This window comes from Poecilia formosa, unplaced genomic scaffold (genome assembly GCF_000485575.1).
Source record: "Poecilia formosa unplaced genomic scaffold, Poecilia_formosa-5.1.2 Scaffold345, whole genome shotgun sequence".
In the NCBI taxonomy this organism is placed as follows: Eukaryota; Metazoa; Chordata; class Actinopteri; order Cyprinodontiformes; family Poeciliidae; genus Poecilia; species Poecilia formosa.
In genome coordinates this window covers 627309-638276 of record NW_006800284.1, presented here as the reverse complement: position 1 = coordinate 638276, position 10968 = coordinate 627309, and the positions used below count along the sequence as shown (strand labels likewise).

At 36.0% G+C, this 10968-nt stretch overlaps 2 long non-coding RNA genes across 2 annotated transcripts in view; one reads left to right on the top strand and one right to left on the bottom strand.

Moving 5' to 3' along the window:
- Positions 1-10345, bottom strand: part of LOC107833210 (uncharacterized) — a 12190-nt gene extending 1845 nt beyond the window's left edge. Inside the window, exons 1-2 of the long non-coding RNA XR_001658923.1 lie at positions 10334-10345; positions 8835-8839 (exon numbers count right to left, since the gene is read on the bottom strand). This is a non-coding gene — a long non-coding RNA (uncharacterized LOC107833210). The remainder of the gene's footprint in view (positions 1-8834; positions 8840-10333) is intronic.
- LOC107833211 (uncharacterized) lies at positions 5514-6004 on the top strand. The gene is made up of 2 exons (XR_001658924.1): positions 5514-5590; positions 5770-6004. It is a non-coding gene; the product is annotated as an uncharacterized LOC107833211 (long non-coding RNA).
- Positions 10346-10968: the final 623 nt, after the last annotated feature.

The following is a 10968-nucleotide window of genomic DNA, read 5'->3' as shown; positions in this document are numbered from 1 at the left end:
AAAAACTAAACATAAACGAATGGGACAGTCTGGCAACACATTAGTAACAATAATGAAACGGAGAAATAAATAGAATACTGCAAAACATAGAGCAGAAAAAAATCACATGGAAATTATGAAAACACAAAGATAAAAGGAATTCAACCCCAAACACTGCAGGGTCCTGACGATTATGACAGTTTAAAAAATCCCTGTACCAACAGATGGTAAATTATATAGTTTTGAATAATCCAGACTGATGGAGGAACAGCAATCTCAGCAGATGGAAAATAACACAAAAAAACAATGTCATGTACATACTGTACCATTAACTGTGTGGGTGAGTGTCTGCAGAGAAGCCTGTCTGTGTTTTCCTTCTGCACAATGGATAAGATTATTACCTTTATGTATTAGTTTTATTCTGCTGCTGCAACTAATGGTCATTATTTTAGTAACTGATTAATCTAAGGATTATTCTGATGATTAATCTGATCAAAGAAAATGGACACATTCTACAGATTTGTTTTATTTAACTACATAAGCCTAAACAAAACATTTCCATTTTTATAAGAAAATAAACATACACAGTTTGTTTATTGCATTTTATTGTTTAAATACATTAACATACTGTTCCTCTAGTGAATTTGAAGCAGGTGGAGCTAAAGCTAGGCTACCTGAGGAGTTTGGGGTAAAATATATTTACTGACGAAGATGTTAGTTTTTATCCTAAATGCAAAATTAGTAATGATTTGTTGGTTGAAGAAAGGTGAGATAGACGCAGTGGATCTAGGTAGTAGAGAAAACGATGGTTTAATGAGGAATATTTTTTTTCCTCCACACACAAACTGTTTATGTCGGCTGTTAGCAAATTATGCTAGTCCACAAAATGGAGAGCAAAAGTTTTTAGAAAACACAAGTCAGTTGTTCAGCAATAATTTAATACTTTTTTAAAAATAGTATCATCTGTCAAGGATTTATTACCTGACTGATGTGAATATAATCACAAAACTTTGATCTTTTTGAATTCTCCAACTAAAAATTAACCAAAGCATGAGAAAACTAAAACTACAACTAATAAAAACTAAAATAAAACTGAACAATATTTAAATAAAAATAACTAATAAAAACTAGCAAACACACTCTAAAACTCTAATTTAAAGCAAAATTAATTAGACAAACAAAAAGTCACAACAAATTAAAACTGAACTGCAACAAAAAACCACCTAAAAGAATTAAAAGCTCAAAAGTAAAGACATACAGACAAAATCTGGCTAATGCTGCTCAGAAGATCAAATAATCAGACTAAAATTTTCAAATGCAGACTCTATCTTGTTTGCTCAAATCAAAGTTAACAAAACCGCTAAAACCAAGTTTATTTATTGTGGTCACCTCTTTCTGCCTGCACCAATCGACAGCTGTAGAAGCTAAAGCAAATAGGGCAGAGCGAAAATCAGGACAGATCCCATGTCATTGCAAGATTTCACCCTCCCCTTCCTCCCGAAACCCTCGCTGCGGGGAACGGCTCCTTCTTATCCATGTGCTTATGAGATGAGACATGGGAGAAATGACCAAGCTGAGCAGCTAGGTCAGCCTCGTTTGGAGTCTGGGACCTGGAGGTCTACCAACAGCTGCGCACTTAAATCTGGAGTCTGCTTTAGCACAATCTGCTTCACGCCTACCATCGCAGTACCTGACAAGCATCTCAAGGCTTCAGATGGGGATTCACAAACGTGCCTGACAGTAAAAAATACATAAATAACGAGTTATATGCTAATATGGAGCCCTGCAAAAGATCCTGCCCCTTCCTCCCTGCTGGAGGGCAAAAAGCTCCCTGACAATGGTGGCTTTACCAATGTAACATGATAAATCTTAAATACACGCCTGATGTTTTAAACCTGGACTAGATTATTCTCAACTAACAGCAGAATAAATCCAAGTGTGTGATTTATGAAACCTTTATTGTTTGTGAAATTTTTAGCCCTCGTTTTGCATCTGCATCACATAAGAACTGAACTCTGAAATTTCATCATTTTTCATATCGTATAAAATTTTAGCCTTTTGCTTTCTCTCATAAAGATGCTGAAGGCAGTGAAAAATTAGGTGAAATTGCCCTCAATAATTCCTTAATATTGATTAAAAAGGCACTACTTCCACTGGCAGATTGCTTCATGGGAAACATGTCTTGTTAAAGTGAAATAAGCTTCCAATGGAACTACTTTTTCTTAAATATTAATGAATTATTGATTTAAAACAAGCTCCTATATCTTGCTGAAAAATTATTTGTATGAGTCAGTTTTATCTTCTAGGATATTTCCACTAAAACAGCAGAATTACTTGGCAACGTTTTGTGTTTTTGCAGTGCTAAAGAAGCACAAATGTTTGTGGGTCTATAACTTCTGTGACACATTCAGTCATACAGTTACCTAAAAAAGAAGTAATAAATACTTCCTATCAGCACAGCATTGTGCTAAAACTGCCTGTTAGCATTTACATGCAGACTGTCCCTGCGTCCATGCTGCGCGGTTAGACGAGCAGAGAAGTGGAGCCAGCGGTCGTCTGCAGTGAAGTTGTGGGAGGAGCAGTGAGGGTGGAGGGGTTGGCCACGTCAGCCGGCCCCGGGAGCCACTGACGGACGCGGACAAAAACCGCCGCAGCGCCAGGCAGAAGCCTCGGCACAGAACACGGGGTGGACCCGGGCCAGGACCCAGCAGACCCGCCCACCGGCCAAGCCCACATCTCCCCTCCGCCTCACTGCGTCCACAAGGCTTCACATCATTTAATGTAACCTTCAGACCGGGCTCGGCTTTACAGAGCGAGTGGAAAGTCATAGTTTACAGTTAGACTTTTTTTATCAGCACAGATGAAACAAACAGGAAGTCACTCATACCAAAGAGAGACCAGTCAACCAGCTAACAGTCACGTTTTAGGACGGTGGGACGAAGGATCCATAGAAAACCAACACATGAAAGGCAGGACATGCCGACAAAAAAGATCCCAAACCAGGATTCAAACCCGGACATTCTTACTAAAAGACGCTGTACCTGCCTTATAGCTTTGAGTATATTCCACTAATGTTGAAAAAAAAAAAAACAATTGTAGTGTTTCCATTAAGTAAGAAACATAATTAAAATCACATGTGAATAAGTCATTTAAAATCCTCCTACAACTTCCTGTCGTCTTCTTCACGGTTTCTATGCCAGCAGCATCCTGTTGGTGATCATGTGACTTGTGATGTGAAAAAAGTGAAGCAGTTTTGTGAAATAAACCAATTTCAATACAGCCAAACCAAACCACCTCATCCTAACGTCAAAACGTCTCATTGAAAGGCTAGTTTGTTTTTCTAAAATTGCCGTATTTCCAGTAAATATTTGGTGAATGGAGACACAGCTGGTGCTACCTGTTACTGCTAAAATGATAATATACAAAAAAAGCCAACTGAAATAAAGTTTATTTTATACATTGCTTTTATTTTATTAATACAGGAATACATGTTGAAGTGAAACTCCCCTGCGAAAGCATAACTATACTGAGTATAGAGGTTAACGAAGGGCAGTAAGCGAGGTCAGGATCAGAGAAACACTGTTGCTAAATTATAAACTTCATTATATTTAGTGACTTTTCAGAATCCAGTGGTCAATTTTTATTTTAAAAAATCATGCTGGAGACAAATTTAGAAACTTTTTTTTGTGTCAATGGAGACAAAAAAAAAGTTTTAGGCAAAATGTTGCAGAACTAAAGAAATTTAACAAAAATGTCAAAATTCTGAGAAATATCAAGAACCCTAAATAACCTTAAATAACCGATGTAGACAGTTTATCAGAAAAGAATTAGATTTTGGGGTTAGTTACACTTTTACTGTCCATTGTTTTATGTTTTATTTCTCTTTAAAGGTGACCTAAATGCTTCTTAAACAGGTTAGAGTAGGTCTATGGGCTACACAAAACATGTTTATAAGAATTTTTACACAAAATCATTCTTAGATGCTGAGATTTTAATCTGCTCACTTCTGCATATTTTATTGCACAATTATATAACCGTACATCTTTGAAAAGCAGTAGTAGAGCCTCCTGCACAACCAACAAGAATGCAGCAAATTATTTCTGGATGGAAAGTCAACAACAAAACTCTTTTCCAGCAGCCATTGTACAGCACATACAGCAGTAAAACCAGCTGACCAAACGTGCTGGAGCTCATCTTGGGTTGCTAGGGAACGGGCTAGGCTTTGCTGGGGTTGCTAAGTAACAGGCAGTGCTTGCTGATTTGTTACTTTACATTCCAGAAGATTTTGAAACAGCTCATTTACCAGACACCAAAAAAACATTAATTTATTGCCAAAAAACATCTGGGTGGTTTTATTTAAAGCGGTTGGTCTGTGTTTAGACACAGTAGAACTCCAAATGGAAGTACAAAAACATACAAAATGTGAATTTCACATAATAGATCCCCTTTTAAAACACATCATAATTTGCCAGCCTCGATTCTTCAGATAGTGTGGATGTTCAAGTACAATGAGAGAATAAAAAATAGGACACATGTTGACATGTTACAGAACCCATTTCTCTGCTCTGCGGCCGAGCCAGGTCTGATGGGATCTGGTGTTTTCTGCTTCGCCAATCAGCTCTCCAGCTAAAAATGTATTGAGAGAAAAGTGGGCTTCTATGTACAACTGGGGGCTTTCTGAGCACAAACCAACCAAATCGGACGATCGTATCATCAAACCCCTGCCACCATGTTGGGGATTGTGCTACTTTTTGGAGAGCTGTGTCCTATTTGTGCTTCACACTGCGGCTCTGCTCACTGGAACAGCAGCACATCCAAGAGAGGAGAGGCGGGAAATGTATACTAAATGCACCGAGTAAAGCTCTATTTTATTCCCTTGAGCTAAATACATGAGCTAAGTGTTGCTGATAACTGGAAACTGTAGTCTGACTCATTTTGACTTGACTGGAAGTCCATTTAGAAACTGAAGGTTCGTACAGGAAACTCACTTTAGGCAGTTATTAGTTTTAAATCTAAAGTGGCCACACTTTAAGTATAACAACACAAGTACAGAGTGTATTTTAAACAACAATATATGTCACACAGGCTAACATTAGTGTCAGCCATAAAGGTCTGTTACATGGAGATGGATAGAAAATTATGTCTGAGGCTACGACACCAAAACAGGCCTTAAATCTCAATTCCGATTTAAATTTTTTTTTTTGTGGATTCAGATTGATTGATTGATTGATTGATTGATTGATTGATTGATTGATTGAGTGGTCGTTCACACTTCCAAATATATCCGGTTTACCTGATCTCCTGTGTGAACTGCAAACGACCTGAAAGTGCCCCGCATGCGCAGTAGAGAGCGTGCTCAATGTTTTGGCAGCTGCCAAAAAAAGAAGAGGTGCTCAGTGTTTGCGGAAGTAAACGTGGATGCTAATGGTGGAACGTATCTTACGATTTTGAAGTTGTCTTCCGACCGGAGGCATCAAATTGACAACTTAATCCTCATCATCATCCGCCATGGATGTTGTTTTTCTTCCCGCTTGCGCAGAATAATGACGTTTGTCGCGTATCAATGATGTTCGCCGTACAGCCTGATGTCACGTTTGAAAATATCAGATATGTATGGATTTATTTATGACCACATATCCAGTGTGATCGTAGCCTTGATTAACAATGACAATAGTAATAATTATAAAGCTCATGCGGCTCAGATGAATGTATCTTTGTTAGAAAACCTCTCTCTATTTGCATGCTTGGTGATGTTGCCGTGGTGACAAAAATCCTCTTTGGTCAGACAAGTGTGATAGCACACATTTGGACTGTGGGGTGAAGCTCTGTGGATTGTGAAAAGCTGCAGGACGAGCACAAGTCATCTGAAATTTCATCATCTTGTCAACAATGTTTGATGAATGAAAACGAAGCCTGTGGACGATCCTGAGGGGACATTACACCTCTTAGTATCCAGTGGAGCACTAACTGTGGATACTGCTCGGAATCACACAGCAAAGACCCTTCCAAGGGTAATCAGAACAAGGAAGTAGGAAATAAATTTAATGTAAGCATTAAATATAAATTTATATGTAAGGTGTGTTATTTGTAAAGTTACACTGTAAAAAATTAACATTAATAATTTGGGGTTGCACCATTTATTTAATCGCTTACAAATATCAAAATGTCAAAGTAAACATTTAGTTAGTAACCTAAATATTTATCACCAAACTAAACATGTAGTTGGCAACGCTTATTATTTAGTCAGCAAGCTAATTAGGCACAAGATGAGTTAGTAAAGCAGAACATTTAGTTAGCAAGTTAAATATTTAGTTTAAAACTAAACATTTAACTACAAGCTAAATAAACAAGATTTAGTTAGCAAACTAAATATTTAGCTCTAATCTAAGCGTAGTTGGTAATGCTGATTATTTAGTTCATAAGCCAAATAGTTAAACTAAATATTTAATTAGTAAAACTGAAAGTTTAGTTAGCAAGCTAAATATCTAGTTTGGAATTAAATATTTAGCAGATAAGCCAAATATTAAGCTTTAAACTAAAAGTGTAGTCAGATAGCTAAATATTTAACTCCAGACAAAACATATAGTTGGCAATGCTAATTATTTGGTTAGCAAGCTAAATAGTTACATGTCAATCATTTAGTTAGTAGAACTAAATATTTAATTAGCAAGCTAAATATTTAGCTTCAAACTAAATATTTAGTTTATAAGTTTGATGCAAATATTTACAAAATGTTTAGATTTCTAACTAAATCTGAATCACTTGACTGAATAGAACATAAGAAACTAGAGAGTTTTTACGAATCTATATTTTATGGATTGATTTTTATAGCTTTCATTGTGTTTTGGTTACTGTTCATTTTATTGTTTGGTGAGATTGTAAAGTAGGTCCATCAGCTTTTTTAAATGTGTTATGTAAATGAGAATAAAGGTGAGGACTTTCTCATGGAGGCACACAAAATTAGAGAAGTAAACAAAAACAGGGTAATAGTTAATCATTTATCATATTAAGCGTTTTCTATTCTTCCACACTTTGTCATCAAATTTGCTTTTCATCACAGCAGGGGAGCAATTAGCAAATTAGGACCAGCTGTGAGGAGAAGAGCTGAAGGCAAATCTAAACAAAACTAACAAGGAAAAACAATGAGCTCAAACAGTGTTTAGTTTTCAAAGAAACCAAACACAAATTCACCAAATTCATTAGAGCTGAGATCAAACTGCACAAAAATCCATAAAACCTAGCAGCATCTCTCATTAAGGTCAGAACAAAGTGATAATAACCCTCCATTCTGGACAAATCAGAGTTTTTATGGATATGCTAAAAGCTGCTGCTGCACAGGTTGGGACTTGAAACTTCTTTGACCTTTTTCATCATGTTTGATTATGTTTTATGGGTAATTTACTGTTTGCAAGCTTGTTTTATGTTTTAACTTTTTTAAAAGCACTTGGTACTGCATTAGCTTGCATGCTGTATTCCTGAAGTTTGACTGAATAAAAACATAATGCAGTAAGAAGCAGCAGAAAAGCTGCTCCAGTACAACGCCCACTAGAAGCTAGAAAAATAAAAACACAGCTTGAAAAAAGTCTCAAAAGAAAACCAAGGAGATAATTAACCAAAGAGGAAAACACAAGAACATGGCACTTTACTGAAATATATGTTTTAATTTTATTTGGGCGCAAACAGCTAATCGGATTAATCAATTACTGAAATAATCATCAGCTGATTTAGTAATTAATTAATTGGTAACTGAAGTATATAAACCCAAAAATACCATTTGTTAAAGAACAGTCATAGTAGTAATTAAGCCAAAACTGTACAAAAGAATATACATTTTGAATTTAAAATTACAAAAACTTACCTTCTTTGTCTGTAAATATCTTCTATTTTCTCTTTTTACTAGTAAGCACATTTTTCTATCCAATTATTAATCAATTAATCCAAGAATTATCAGCACATTTCTATGCATTTTGGCAATATTTTATTTTTATTTTTACTTGTTTATTTGAATTTTTATTTATGTGTTTCTGATACTGTGAAGAAAAATGAAAATTTTGCACATTGTGGCCATTTTTAAAAATCAGATTAATTGATTAATCAATTCATAATTAATTATTCATAACTAAAATAATTGTTAGACTTTGTAAATCAATAAAAGAGATAAATTGTTAGTAATTATACAAAAATACATTTGGAAATTCAGAGTTGCATGGCTGCAACATATCATGAAAATAGCAAACAAGTAATTTGTTTTGAAATGTCTCTGCTAACGAAGGTCCAGAGTTCAATATGATAATAGTTTATCACAGAAAGCTCTCTTATCTAAGCAGTGGTGTGTAAAGAGCTTTCAGTCCCAAGCAGACAGAACAGAGGAGAGAGGAAGGAGGACTGAGTGTTGTGTGGGAAGAATGTTTACACTTCACAAGTACAATGCCATCTGTCCGTCTGTGTTAGCGCATGTGTCAGGCTGCATCAGACGCAGCCTTTGGCACACTGGAAAAACACAGCGACATGTTGCACATCAGCTACATGGTTAGCTGTTGGGTTTTTGTTAATGGAGCAGAGGACGCAGCGCAGAGTGCTGGACGGTTACGACTAAGTGAATTATTCTATCTGAAGGGGAAACAGCTGATCTGTCCTCCCATTGTATTTCTCCACAGAGCAGCGAGTGAATAAACAGATTGATGCGCATTACGGATGAGCGCAGAGGGAGACGTGTCAGTATATCTGTGTGTAACATGATTTAAACATAACCATAACATGACAGCTGCTCATCTGTTCGGTAGCTGCAATTTTCACACAAAATGATTTAATAATGTCATCCTTGCTTCACGTTCTGCTGGCAGAAGTATTCATACTTTCCCTCCCGTTATGTCCCTCCAGGATGTTGCAATGTTTTTTGTGATTGTTGTGACCTAAAATGACTGATTTTGCAGCAACCTTTTGAAAAAGTTGCACATTTTATAGGCTTTATTTTTTTACATAACATGGTCTTGCAAAAAAGTTGAAATTGCTGCACATAACCTCCCCTAAAAAAGAAGATTTTAACATAAGACTGTTTTGTTTTTCCATCTTCCATACTACGTTTGCTTTCTTCGGCACACTTAAACCAATTTAATATATGAAAACATTCAGCTTTTAAAATATTTTAACTTTTCTGCACATTTCAGCTCCACTGAAATACATTCAACTTCTTCAGAATCCCTCAAAATTCAACCAAAACTTTGTGCTCTTTGACCGTTTACTACTTCTGCCTTCTTCAGCTTAGAAACTCCATTCAACTTTTAAACAAATCCCAAGACACGTAGCCATCTTCAAATGATTCAGCGTTTGGATATCTCTTACGGTTTTTCTAAAATTATGATTTAAGTTTCATGCAGATTTTTGTCCGTTTTTAGTTTTTTCTATGTAATCCAATGACGCAGTCAGAACGCTTTTTCAAACTTCACTGATTCTTCACAAACAAATTGCTGCTGTTTGCACATATTTCACGCTACAGACATAATTTCTGCATCAGAACAAAGCCACAGGCGTCTGCTTTGAGGAAATATAAACATCATTTCTGTGTGTCTCACAGTTTTCTTTAAAACGGCCCAAAGTGCAGGATGTCACCTCTTCCTCCATTGGGCTCCATGTAAAATATTTTCACCTCTGTCTCTCTCTTCAGGTCTTACACTTTTCTTTAATCAAATCTGTCAACTGAATACTTACATAAGTTGTAAATATGTAAATTTGCCTTCCATTTCACAATTATACACATGCTGAGTTCTGGTATTAGATCTAAAATCCTAACACAGAACTGGAATGTGTGAAAAGTCTCAAGAGTCACTGTGAAGATTATTTTGTCCCAACAGTTTCAAAAACAGTTACTGAGTTTAGAGAATTTTAACATTTATTTAAAGGATATTTTTGCATGTTTAGAACAAGTAAAGTACATAAAATGGAAACTATTTCAGTGCATTTTAATCCCCTTGTCTCTGTTTCACAGGGTTAATCTGTCTGACTTTCCTCAGTTTCAAGCCAAATGTAGTGAAGAAGAAGAAATATTGGCTAAAACAATATATTTTAGTTCACCTGGTCGTTAAAAATGGTGTGTCTGAGCACATATGCATCTTTCCTGCAGGCACAGATGCGTTTCTCCTCCAGGCCATCTTGAGTGAGTGTGGAGAGACATTCAGGAGGCCATGGACGCCTCCCAGCAGGCCTGGCTTTACGCTGCAGACTCTCTGCTGCTCCTCAGCCTCTCAAAGCCTCTGTGCGCTCTGACAAAACGCGATAAGCCGAAGGGCATGGAAATTTCTTCAGGACTTAGAAAGCTGCCTTTCTGTCTCAACCCTTCTCAGGATAACTGGAAGACAACAGGAGTCAAAGTTCAGCCAAAGAACAAATTCATATCCAGACAGAAACTTCTGAACCTGTTCTGGAGACATTAGGAAACCAAGTTTGGATGAATGCACTGCAAAAACACAAAATCTAACAAAATTAACTTGCAAGCAACTTTTCAGCCAGAAATAGGAGACTGTTTTAAGTTAATAATTCCATAACATATATATGAAAATTCCTAGTTTCACTGGCAGATTATTTCACTTATAACAGGGGGAAATGTCTAGTTTATAAATAAAACAAAATGCTGAAAGAAGAAATCATATGTATTTTGTTTGCTGTGCCACCCTAAGAAAAAACGAAAAAAAAAAAAATTATTTTAATTTTTAAATTATGTATAATTTCTTTTAGCTGTACCATCCTTACAAAGACAAAAAAAACATTTTTTGTGCAACCCTAATAAAAAAAAAACGTCAAAATCTTTACTCATCTGGTCTGGCCACCCCGCTCTTGCTCTGAAACGATCAGGATTGAAGAATGAAAATCTGTTTTTATTAATAATTTAATAAGCCGTCATATTGGAAATTATTTGTATTCCTCTTAATAACCAATAAAGTAAATATTTAATAGTCAGACAGTAATCAGAATAATCAGAGGGATTGGATTATA